We start from the raw sequence: 13,254 nt of genomic DNA, 5'->3' as shown, positions 1-13,254 counted from the left end.
TTTCTTTTCAGTAGAAATACCCTACAAAAAATACCACTTATGTACGTGGTATAATTATGTGCGTACTTCCCTTTCTTAAAGGGGCAGAGTGACCCAGAATATTGGTTTCCTCAAAAATATGCATCCTGCAAAACAAGCATCTTAGGAACTACACATGTCCTCTTCTCATGTTCTTATTATGTTCCTTTAGTTATATAATCTGGTTATACAAGGTAAAATAAGGCACTCAGAAAGCGGTTGAACCTATCAAGAAGTGAAAGCAGGATTTCAACCTCAAACTGAAGACCATTGACTCTTTTCTTGGGCCAAATTGCCTTGCCAGTAACAAGATCACATACTTGTTCATAGATAGCATTAAATACTTTTTTTAGTACTTTTGAACCCCACCTTTGTTACTGACTTCTTGCCCCTGACATTCCAATTGTCTTCGTTATGATGGCTTATAGACCTGCTTCCATTAGGAAGGTTAAAAAGAAATGTCATGATTTAATTGCATTACAAATATGATAACCAAAGTGCTTAAAGACCTCTCAAAAGAATAAATAAAGGTGGGTGGGATCCTATAACATGATGGGCCAATTTCCCTTTGGCTCTTTGTGAAAAAAAAAATCATGTTTTAATGTACTCCCTAACAGGTCAAAATCAGATAGTTCTATTGTTCCAGGGGATTAAAACTTTACAGCTACAAAACTAGTATGTGTTCATTTGAATTTTCATTCTTTTTCTCTATCTCTTTTATAGCTTTCGCCTATGAGCTAAAGATAAATAAATATCATTATTCTACTTTCTCCACAAAGTCTCCCAGGAGCTTCACTAAACATTCATTTCCCCTATAATTAATATGGCTTCTTCTCAACTCTTTTAGGAATTCTCAGGTACAGCACGAAAAAATAGCTCAAGCTTGAAAGGGTCTGTTAATTGTGGGACTATAATGCTAGAGATGTAACAATCTTCTCTTTAGAAAGAATATGTATGCAGGCTATTCTAATTAGTGAAAGGTTTTATTCCTTCTTATGTTTCATTCTTGCAGATGGAACTGGTTCATATGTAGGGAGAAATGTTTTCTTGAAGAAGATGGAATTTTTCATGGTGGTGATGGCAATATTGTCAACGTCACTGTCAGGAATTACATGCCTTTTTCTGCGTACTAAAGCATGTTCTGTGGGGAAAACTCCTCTTATTCAGCACAAGTATTTTCTGCCAGGAGATTTCATAATGGCTGGGATACTATCTCAGTTCTACATGATATCTGATTCAGTTGATTTCAGAAGACACCCATCTGAAGAACTGGTTGATGAGCTCATGTAAAGATTTCTCTTCTTAAGTGTAGCATGTCTTTAGCCATATATCTTTCTCTAACGAGTTGCCCATATTTAATTAATTATTGTTATTATTTGTGGCACAGATTCTTTGCTCTATCTCTTGCCTTTTAGTTCCTTCATTCTGAAGTCAGTATAGATTGATCAGACTGATATTTCTTACCTGGCAAATAAATACACAAACAGACTTATGATGACTCTCACACTGGTGTTTTTATTCAAATTCCAAATTGATATTTTCTTGTTTTCTTTCTGTTCAATGTTTTGTTAGTGCTGTACTATCAAATCACTATTTGTAACTAAATCTGTGTCAATCGTTTTAATCCTTTCACTTAATATTAGGGAAGAGTTGTTGTGTAGCGCTTGATATTATTTTCCAAACAGCTGTTGAGCAGGCATGGAACCCAGATTTAGAGCCTCTGGGCCCAAAAGAGACACCTGTAACTTTTATTGGGATGAGGAAGACCACTGAAGGTCTATCATGATCCTAGAAAAAAGAGTTATATATAACATTTGTCCTCACATTTACTTCAAACGCATATTTCATGCCTGCACCCCCCAGTAAAAGATAAAAATAAAAGACTAGAAATTACATAATATGTAATAAGAATTACATATAGGTTTTAATATGATTATTTTCCTTCAAGCAAGCTGTTTCCTAGTGAATTAAAGGAATCATAACAACCTGCCTAGATCCACTCAATATATCTTCCATTGCAGATTTTTCCTGCAGAACTACCAACATACCCTGGCCTTGGTTTTCGCTGTCAAGGAGATCAATGAAAATAATCATATATTATCCAACAGGAGTTTGGGTACTGATATCTCTAACAGTTATTTCATGGCGAGTTGGACCTACTTGGCTTCAATGAAGCTCCTCTCAACACGGGGCAGATTCATCCTCAACTATAAGTGTGATGCCAAGGACTGGACACTATCTGTCATTGCAGGACCTAACTCTCACATCTGTCCCTACATGACCGACATCTTGAATGTCTACAAGATGCCCCAGGTGAGATTTCTGTTTTTCTTGGACTAAGTATACACTGTAAGAATAACCATGAAAGGCAGGAGGAACAACTGCAGTCCTATAAAGAAAGTCTGATATAAGAAATTTGAACCTAAACCAGAAGTATTATTTGAGAAAGCATTTTAGGATTGACACACACACACACACCATTATCTGGAAAGTTAAGGCACAAGAGGGAAAAGTGTTTTCAGACTTGCAAGATTAATGTCAACCCTTCCAAATTGTCCAGGGTAGGAAACCAAAATCATGCATACTGATAATTCTTTTATTGTAAGGTTACAGTAAGAGGTCTTAAACTACTTTCTTCTACAAATTTATGTTTCTAAAAATAAAACAAATACTGTAAACTAACTTTTCTTTTTATTATTTTTCTGTGGTTTGGAAAAAAAGTGACAATCCAAAGAACAAGGAACAACAAACCTTCTTGATTTATTTACAAATGCAATGAATAGAAACACCAGCACATTTTCATCAATACATTTTCCCACCATGTTTTAATAATAATATTAAGGAGCCATGGACCTCATTAAGTAATGGAATAGTTATCATGATTTTTATATTTCCTTCCTTCCTTCCTTCCTTCCTTCCTTCCTTCCTTCCTTCCTTCCTTCCTTCCTTCCTTCCTCTTAATGAATGTTATTCATGGTAATTTGAATAATTAAAAAATGAAGTGATATAGTACAAAGGAATGAAAACTACACATAAAATTAATTAAAATGCTCTATGCATGAGTTAAAGCAGTGTTTCTCAACCTCTGCAATTTTAAGATGGGGAGACTTCAACTCCCAGAATTCCCCAGCCAGCAGCACTGGGAATTCTGGGAGTTGAAGTCCCCCTCATCTGAAAGTTGCAAAGATTGAGAAACACTGAGTTAAAGTGAATTCCCTTATATCACATCCAAACAGATCCTGCTTTAATGGACTGTCAAAAGCATGCTGGTATTTAAGAAAAAGACCAGAGCTAAAAGCAAAATAGCTGTCTTACTACAATGCTTATTACATATTCTTGTTGATATTCATTAACATTTGGTAAACACAGAATACTGTGATATTATAAGAATTTCTCCTCCTCCTCCTAAAATCAGAATAATCAATGGATTAATAACCCCTAAGTAGGCATGGTCAATTCCATTAGATAGAATGTGTTAGCAGGTTTTCTGCGCAAATTGAATGTGGTGGGACTGTAGATGGTTGATGCCCAAAGTTATTGACTTATGTCTCTTTAAATAAAAGCCAGTACTTTTGCCTCTCTCAAATTGACTTCCTAAAGATTTAGCAATAGTTGCTTTTCAGATCACACCATGTTGGTTGCTCAGGAGTTGGATATTTTTTTACTCCTTTTTGAAAGTAAGAAGGTAAAGTACTTGACTTGTAGCATACTTGTTTCTGGAATTCAGATAAAACACAATGGAAAGTAAGAAGATACATTACCAAAATATGAAATAACTGAAATGAAAAGGGGGAAACTAATTCCCTGTACCCTTCCAGTATTTGTAGGATTGCAACTGACTGTATATTCATATTTGTATGCATATTGGTATATATGAATATAAGGATGCCCATTCATTTGGTTGTCACAGCAACCAAATAGTACAGGTACAGACTTCAATGGACAGTGAAGACTGCAGGAAAAACCAATTGCAACCAGCCTGCTTTCCATTGAATACCTGTATACTGCACAGGTCAGGAGGATGGCCTGAGAAAATATCTACAGACCTCTCACATTCTGGACATAAACTGTTTCAACTTCTATCCTCAGTACACTGCTATAGGGCACTGCCTGCCAAAACAACCAGACACAAAGATAGCCTTTTCCCCCTTGCCATCACTTTGTTAAACACCTATTGCCCACAGCACTGTTTATGTGTAAAGATATTTACCCATGTAGTAGGGCTGTATTGCTATTATCTTTCTCATCTTTCTTATCCTCTCATCTTTCCTACTACCTTCTTCTATTGGTCTCTTATGATTTATCACTTGTTTATATCTTATGATTGTACCATATGATTTATGTTATTGTTTGATGTTTGCATGTACATTGAGAGTGTATGCATCCAAGACAAATTCCTTCTGTATTCAATCACGCTTGGCCAATAAAGAATAAAGATTATGAGATATGAACTATGCAAATCTAGAGGAGGGTTATGGTGCATATTAAAGCAGAACCATGTTCTTACATTGCTCATCCTATCTTATCTTCATACCATCACGACTTCATTGTTCAAATTTTTCTTCTATTTCCTAAGAGGAAAAGACTAGGGAAATGTGGGGATGGCTTTCCTTTCTTAATCAGGACCAATCACATTTAATCCTTAAAATTTGTAGTCAATTTTCCATATAACGTTACTTGAATTAATGCATTTCTGAGGGCTCTAACTTTGTGCTTCTACTACAATAATAGCTGTTGAATGAAAATTGTGAAATTGTTTCTGAACATGATTACATTTATATTAATATTTGTAACAAAGACCATAAATTAAGGACAATATTAATAATAATAATAATAATAATAATAATAATAATAATAATAATAATAATAATTAATATTTCATGTTGGGAAACCATATTCTTTTTTTCTCCTATGTCTAGCTCACATACGGATCTTCCCCATTGATAGATGGCAAGATACAAGGTGCTTTCTCTCATCGTTTTTTCCCAAATGTTGACCAACAGATTATGGGTATTCTCCAGTTGCTATTATATTTTAGGTGGATATGGATTGGACTGATTTCCCAACCTGATAAGAGTGGAGAGAGATTCATACAAAATGCTATTCCTTTGTATTCCCAGAAAGGTATCTTCTTTGACTTCATGGAAGAGATGGCCAAGGAAACATTTGCTAATGATATTGAAGGAGCATTTCAAGACTTTGGTAAAATGTACATTATTATCATGAAGAGCACTGCCAACGTCATTATCCTCTATTGTGAAAACCAGGTCACTGTCATTTTTAGAATGTTGCCCTATTATACAGAATTTGAAGATATGCCCATTGAGAGAAAAGATAAAGTTTGGATAATGCCAGCCCAGATGGAGTTTACATCTCTTCCCTTTCAAAAAACCAGGGGTAGGAAGTGTTCCATGGTGTTATAACTTTTGCAATTTCTTCCAAGGAGATTTCTGGATTCGATAAATTCCTTCAGATGAGAAACCCAACTTCAGAAGTGGAAGACCATTTAATGAGAGTGTTCTGGGAAGAGGCTTTTGAATGTTCTTTTCCTAAAGATAAGTTAGATGAAGAAGATGCTGGAATGCTGTGCACTGGAGAAGAGAAGTTGGAGAATCTACCTAGGTCTCTATTTGACACCATCCTGACTGGGCAGAGTTACAGCATCTATAATGCAGTCTATGGTGTGGCACATGCTTTACAAGCCATGCTTTCCCCCAAGTCCAAACACAGAGCAAGGACAGAAATTGGGAGAGAAACATTGTTGATTCAAAAAGCATGGCAGGTAAAAAAATAAATAAATGAACATCTCCCACTGCTCTTCTGTCTGATGCAATGAGCTGTTATGTAATGCAGTTGATGAGAACACTGGAGTCTTTCATTTACTGCATTCAGGATAATTTTCAGTCTCCTGTCAAAACATTTTCCCCATCATTTAGTGACTTAGAGAAACGTTTGTGATTGTGAATCAGGGGTGAAATGCTCCCGGTTCAGACTGGATCGCCCGATCCGGTAGCGATGACAGCAGGTGGTTCGGAGAACCGATAGCAAAAATCCCTGCGCCCTCCCCCCATGCCCAGCTGAGCTGCACAATCATCAGAGGCTGTTTTTTTTTTTACTTTTAAAAGCATTGTTTTTACAACCTCTTCGGCCGAAAAAATGCTTTTAAAAGTAAAAAAATAAAGCCTCTGATGATTGCGCGGATCAGCTGGGATTGTCAGAGGCTTTTAAAAGCATTTTTTCTACAACCTCTTAAGGTTGTAGAAAAAATGCTTTTAAAAGTAAAAAAAAAAAGTTGGCCACGTCCACCCAGTCACATTAAACCCCCCCACCAAATCACGACCACAGAACCAGTAGTAACAAATTTTAGATTTCACCCCTGTTGTGAATAGATAAAAATGCTACCACAATAGGGAAGAAAAGTTGAGATGCAGCAGCACTAGCATGATTGGCAGAGGTTCAAAATGTCTGCAGTAGAGAAGAAATATGGATGGGGTAAAGGAACAATAATTGTAATAATGAACCACATCACATGAAATCAATATCCTGAACTGAATACAATCAATCTTTCTTTCTTTCTTTCTTTCTTTCTTTCTTTCTTTCTTTCTTTCTTTCTTTCTTTCTTTCTTTCTTTCTTTCTTTTTTTAATTTGATTTATATGCCGCCCTTCTCCAGAGACTCAGGGCGGCTTACAATGTGCTAAGCAATAGCCTTCATCCTTTTGTATATTTATACAAAGTCAGCTTATTGCCCCCACAACTGGGTCCTCAATTTACCTACCTTAGAAAGGATGGAAGGCTGAGTCAACCTTGAGCCTTGGCGAGATTCGAACCTGCAGTAATTGCAGGCAGCTGGTCTTAATAACAGGGTGCTTTAGACCACTGTACTACAAGGCTCTTTCTTTCTTTTTTCTTTCTTTCTTTCCTTTCCTTCTTTCTTTCATTCATTTCTTTCTTCCCCCTATTTCTTTCCTCCCTCTTTCTCCTTTTCTCTTTCCTTTTCTCTTTCTTTTTTGTTTTCTTTCCTTCTTTCTTTCTTCCTTTATCTTTCCTTCCTTCCTTCCTTCCTTCCTTCCTTCCTTCCTTCCTTCCTTCCTTCCTTCTTTTATTCTTTGCTTTTTCTGTTTCTTTCTTTTTTCATTAATTGACTACCTCTGCTTCTGTTTAGCTCCATCACTATTTGAGAACCATCTCATTTAATAACACAGTAGGACAGAAACTCTCCTTCAATGAAAATGGGGATCTAGAGACAGGATTTGACATTATCAACTGGGTCACACTCCCAAACCAGACATTTGCTAAAGTCAAAGTTGGAAAAATTGATCCAACAGCTTCTCCAGATAAGTTGTTTTCCATTTCTGCACAAGACATCATCTGGCCTGCCATGTTTAACCAGGTATTTCCTGCTCAGATGTCAACCTGTGGACAAGTAGTCCTCAACTTACGGCCATAATTGAGCCCAAAATTTCTGTGGTTAGGTGGGACATTTTTAAGTGAGCTTTGCCCCATTTTATGACCTTTCTTGCCACAGTTGTTAAGTGTATCACAGCAATTGATAAGTTACTAACCTGGTTGTTAAGCAAACCTGGCTTCTCCATTGATTTTGCTTGCCAAAAGATTTTAAAAGGTAATCACATGACCTTGGGACACAGCAATAGTCATAAGTACAAACCAGTTGTGAAGCATCTAAATTTTTATCACATGGTCATGGGATGCTACAAAGGTTGTAACTGTGAAAAATGGTAATAAGTCTCTTTTTTCAGTGCCAATGTAACTTTGGTCATTAAATGAACTATTGTAAGTTGAGGACTATCTGTACATTGTTTCCCTTCCCTTCTTGTTTTTGACATCATAAATTTGAATCAATCTTGTCCTTCAATTTATCAGATTGAAAACTGCAAAGATGAAGAAACAATGGTGTGGGTAGGATTCAGGAGTAGAATGATGAAGTGATGCTTTAAAACAAAATGAATCAATCAAGGAATAATGAAATGCTGAATACAAAAATCAAAACTGTACTGGATGGATGGATGGATGGATGGATGATTGTTGGGTGGATGGGTGGATGGATGGGAGGGTGGGTAGGTGGGTAGATGTAGGTGGGTGGGTGGGTCAGTGGATGGTTGAGTGGGTCGATGGATGGATGGGTGGGTGGGTGGATAGATGGATAGGTGGGTGGGTGGGTGGATGGGTCAGTGGATGGTTGGGTGGGTGGATGGGTCCGTGGATTGTTGGGTGGGTGGATGGATGAATGGATGGATGGATGGGTCAGTGGATGGTTGGGTGGGTGATGGATGAATAGATGGATTGGTCAGTGGGTGGATAGGTAGATGGGTGAGTGGATGGATGGATAGGTGGTCAGTGGGTAGATGGATGGTTGGGTGGGTGGGTCAATGGATGTTGGGTGGGTGGGTGGATGGATAGATGGATGGATTGGTCAGTGGATGGATAGGTGGGTGGGTGGATGGATGGATGGATGGGTAGGTGGGTGGATGGGTCAGTGGATAGTTGGGTGGGTGGATGGATGGATGAATGGATGGATTGATCAGTGGATGGATGGATAGGTAGGTGGGTGGGTAGACGGATGGGTGGGTGGATGGATAGATGGATAAGTGGGTGGGTGGGTCAGTGGATTGTTGTGTGGGTGATGGATGAATAGATGGATTGGTCAGTGGGTGGATAGGTAGATGGGTGGGTGGATGGTTAGGTGGGTGGGTGGGTAGATGGATGGGTGGATGGGTGGGTGGGTCAGTGGATGGTTGGGTGGGTGGATGGGTCAATGGACGGATGGGTGGGTGGATGAATGGATGGATGAATGAATGGATGGATGGATTGTCAGTGGATGGATGGGTTGATGGGTTGGTGGATGGATGGATGGATGGGTCAATGGATGGATAGGTGGTGGGTGGGTAGATGGATAGGTGGTGGATGGATGGATGGATGGATGGATGGATGGATGGATGGAGATTCTGCCAAGTTCCCCTTTATGCTCAAAATAGAGTGAAGATTTTAAACTGTTGCTTCTATTTTAATTCTTTTTTCTTTCCAGCTAATGGATGCATATGAGGAACAGTTCATCTAGATCTTGACTTTCTCCTAGTCAAATGATGCTATTTTCCTGTGCCCAATTCTTAGTTTTTCTGCCTTTGGTTTTGATTCTAACTCTCCTTCCCTGTAATATTTCCATTCATTTACTATAATTATTTAAAAGTAAATTCCTCACCTAAATAGATTTTTTTGAAAGAAAAATTACAAGTTACAGTAAAAAAATGCTTTAATTTCTTCATAGGTTCAACCTCTTTCTTTGTGCAATGACATTTGCTGTCCAGGCTATAGGAAGGTGAAAATAGAAGGGAAGCCATTTTGCTGTTACAATTGCCTTCCATGTGCAAAAGGGAAAATTTCAAAGCAGATGGGTAAGAGTTGTCTTGTGCAAGACTAAGTTATTCAGTCTTCTTAACTGTGATACAAAATGCTAATATTTAAAACCTCCTGTAACTGTCTAATCTGATGACCAAGTCAATGATATTGCTACATAAATACAAAAAGTGAAAAGATATTTCAGAGCATCCAAAAATAAATATCCAATTTTGTTTGTTCTAGATTTTTCCCCCAGATTATGACTTCTGATTAATTCTGGAACTTTCTTTTGTAAGATGACAGACCTTGTGTTGATATGTGTGTGTAAAAGAGGAAACAAGATAAAACTGGGATCCATTTGCTGATTTTAGGAGCTTAATTCCCAAAATAAAATACCATGAAATATATATTTCCCCCCTTCTCCAAAAACTAAATCATTTTTTTTTATTTTTCACTTTGTTCAGGAAATATATGAATGATAAAAATTAATTATTAAATTTTACAATAAGAGTGTCCTTACAACAAAACTATAAGTAAATCTCAGAAGATCTGGCATGTTTACAAAAAGGCACTAAATATAAACAGGCATTACTTAATTAGGATTAAATGAATCCATGTACTAAGGAAGTACATCTGGTGGGACCTAGAAGAAGGGCCCTTTGAATGATCATCCACACAGAGATTAGACTTGTCCCCAAATTGACACTCTTTTGCAAGGCCCTAAAGACATGGTTCCGCCAATAGATCTAGGGAACTAGAGTGGTATGCAGCCTTTTAAGAGGCTTGTTTGATGTGTGTTGTTGCCAAGGGGATGTGGGTTACTGTTTATACTTCATTTATATTGGATTTTTAAAGTTGTTTATAAGCTGCCCAGAGTCACTGAAAATGAATGGGTAGCCATATAAATTTTCTAAATAAATAAATGAACCCTATTAATCAACTTTCAATCCCACTATCAGAGTGTTTCGAGAAATTGGCCATCAACTTTTCTTTTTCCAGATGCAGTTGATTGCTTCCAATGTCCAGAAGATCAATATCCAAACAAGGCTCAAACTCTTTGCATTCTAAAAGAAATAACCTTCTTGTCTTACAATGAGCCACTGGGACTCACCTTGACCACTGTTAGTCTTTTCTTTTCTGTCATCACTATTGTGGTGCTGGGAATCTTCATTAAAAAGCAGGACACCCCCATTGTCAAAGCCAACAACAGGAACCTCACTTACTCCCTTCTCATTGCCCTTCTGCTCTCCTTCCTTTGCGCTTTCCTCTTCATTGGGCAACCTGACCAAGTGAAATGTCTCATGAGACAAACTGCTTTCAGCATCATTTTCTCCATAGCCCTTTCTTGTATTTTGGGTAAAACAACCATAGTTGTTCTTGCTTTCATGGCTACTAAGCCTGGCTCCAAAATGCGGAAATGGGTGGGGAAAAGGATGGCTATTTCTATTGTCCTTTCTTGCTCCTTGACTCAACTCATGATCTGTTTAGTGTGGCTGGCAATTTCTCCCCCATTCCCAGATTCAGACTTGCATTCCATGGCTGAAGAAATTGTCCTAGAATGTAATGAAGGTTCAGCCACCATGTTTTACCTTGTTCTTGGCTTCATGGGGTTCTTGGCTTCTATTAGCTTCACAGTGGCCTTTTTTGCCAGGAAGTTACCTGACAGCTTTAATGAAGCCAAATTTATCACCTTTAGCATGTTGATCTTTTGTAGTGTCTGGATATCATTTGTTCCAACCTACTTGAGTACGAAGGGCAAATATATGGTGGCTGTGGAGATTTTCTCCATTTTGGCTTCTGCAGCCGGATTACTGGGCTGCATATTTTCCCCCAAATGCTACATCATTATTTTGAGACCTGATTTAAACACAAAGGGATGTTTAATAAAGAAAGAATTCTGAATATGGAGTTTAATCTGCTCATTATTCATTTTAAGCACAACATTCAAGTATTGTTACATGCTGGAGCTTGTTGAAACTGGAATCTGTACAATAAATCTAAACATATTGTCTCTATACCATCTTTTATCAAATATATCTGACATATAGCAAGGAGGAATATTCAGGTCTTTAACCAGGAAAGGTCTAACATGTTCTATCAAGTGACACTAATTCTGATTTCCTTAAGGACAATTACTACTAAGAGGGGCTGATAAAGATTTCCATAAATGACGTGGTTGGTTTGAGATCTTTGTGCTGACGAAATCCTAACATACACATTTTGATTGCCTAAAACATTACATTGTGAAGAGCCAAAATTCACATTCCCCCCCCCCACTTTATTCTTCTGAATTGGCAGATTCTCTCCAAGTAATTTGTTGACCTAGACAATTAAGATGGCCTAGGTCCTCAATGTAATAATTATTTCTAACCTGGGATCTTCTGTTTCATCAAAATATAGAGTTGCAAACTTTATGAGCTTGTAAAAAAGCCCCATAATATTTCCCCCCTCCCTGACTTCCATTTGTTCAGATATGAGTTTGGGAAAGAAAATGTGGGTAGTCCTTGCTCACTGATAATTGGGATAATTGGGTAATTGGGATGAGGGACTTTATTGCTAAGTTCTTGATGTCCTGTCACAACAGATCCAGCAGTCCCAGTTGCCATTGTTAGAGAAATCCTATGCAATCATAGGAATCAGTGGCCATGTTGTGGTCATGTAATCACCATTGCCAACCTCCTACTGGCTTCCCTATTGATTTTGCTTTTTGGAAGTGAAGGTTACAACTGTGGGGCATTGCTTGTTTTAATTGGTATGGGGACAGACCTAGGGCCAGGTTACCTATGGAATCATCTTTCAGTCACTATATTAGCCTGTCCCACCAGGTCAGACAGTGAAGGTATATTGCAGACCTCATTAGCCAAATAACAATAGCATTTAGACTTGTATACCACTCCATAGTGCTTTACAGTACTCTCTGAGTGAGTTACAAAGGTCAGCATATTGTCCCCAATAATCTGAATCGTCATTTTAAAAACCTTGGAAGGATGGAAGGCTGAGTCAACCTTCAACCGGTCAGGATCAAACTCCTGGCAGTTGGCAGAGATAGCCTGCAATACTGCATTCTAACCACTACACCAACCTGGCTTCTATTCTGTATGTTGACTGGCAGGGCTCAGGAAGATAGCTTTCTGTGCCATTGCCTCTGCCTTCTGAAACACTTTCCCCCTATAAGTGAGGCAGGGCTCCACTCTCCTGACTTTCCAGAAAGGCATGAAAACATAGTTCAGTGGTCTAGCTTAAGATGTATCCAGAAGCATGTAGCTATGGGGTAGTGTGCTGAAAGCTCTTTCCTCACCTTTTAATTAATTTTTAATATTGCTCCTCACATACACACACACACACACACACACACACACACATGTAAAGGTTCCCCTCGCACATATGTGCTAGTCGTTCCCAACTCTAGGAGGCAGTGTTCATCTCTGTTTCAAAGCCAAAGCTTTGACTGCACTGTCCAAAGACATTTCTGTGGTCATGTGGCCGGCATGACTAAATGCCAAAGGCACACGGAACGCTGTTACCTTCCCAACAAAGGTGGTCCCTATTTTTCTACTTGCATTTTTTACATGCTTTCAAACTGCTAGGTTGACTGAAGCTGGGACAAGTAACGGGAGCTCACCCCATTACACGGCATTAGGGATTCAAACCACTGAACTGCCAACCTTTCAATCAACAAGCTCAGAGTCTTAGCAACTATATATTGTTTTTAAGTTTTTAATATTTTATTCACCAACCACCCAGAGACCCTCAGTTAGGGAAATAGGTGGCTTTAAAATTTGATAAATCATTAATTGTGATTTAAATTCCAAACACTCGTATTGTGATCATATGACAATGGAGATAATGAGTGGAACTACAATGACCTGTCAGATGAACC

The 13,254-nt window shown here is 38.2% G+C and overlaps 1 pseudogene; it reads left to right on the top strand.

The window, feature by feature from the left end:
* The first annotated feature begins 1,215 nt into the window (after positions 1 to 1,215).
* LOC139317646 (vomeronasal type-2 receptor 26-like) lies at positions 1,216 to 11,275 on the top strand (annotated as a pseudogene).
* The last annotated feature ends 1,979 nt before the right edge of the window (positions 11,276 to 13,254 follow it).

Source organism: Pituophis catenifer, unplaced genomic scaffold (genome assembly GCF_029215685.1).
Source record: "Pituophis catenifer annectens isolate HBS135680 unplaced genomic scaffold, rPitCat1.0.hap2 SCAF_5, whole genome shotgun sequence".
Taxonomy (NCBI): Eukaryota; Metazoa; Chordata; class Lepidosauria; order Squamata; family Colubridae; genus Pituophis; species Pituophis catenifer.
Note: the sequence above shows the minus strand (reverse complement) of the source record. Positions and strands in the feature narration are given on the sequence as shown.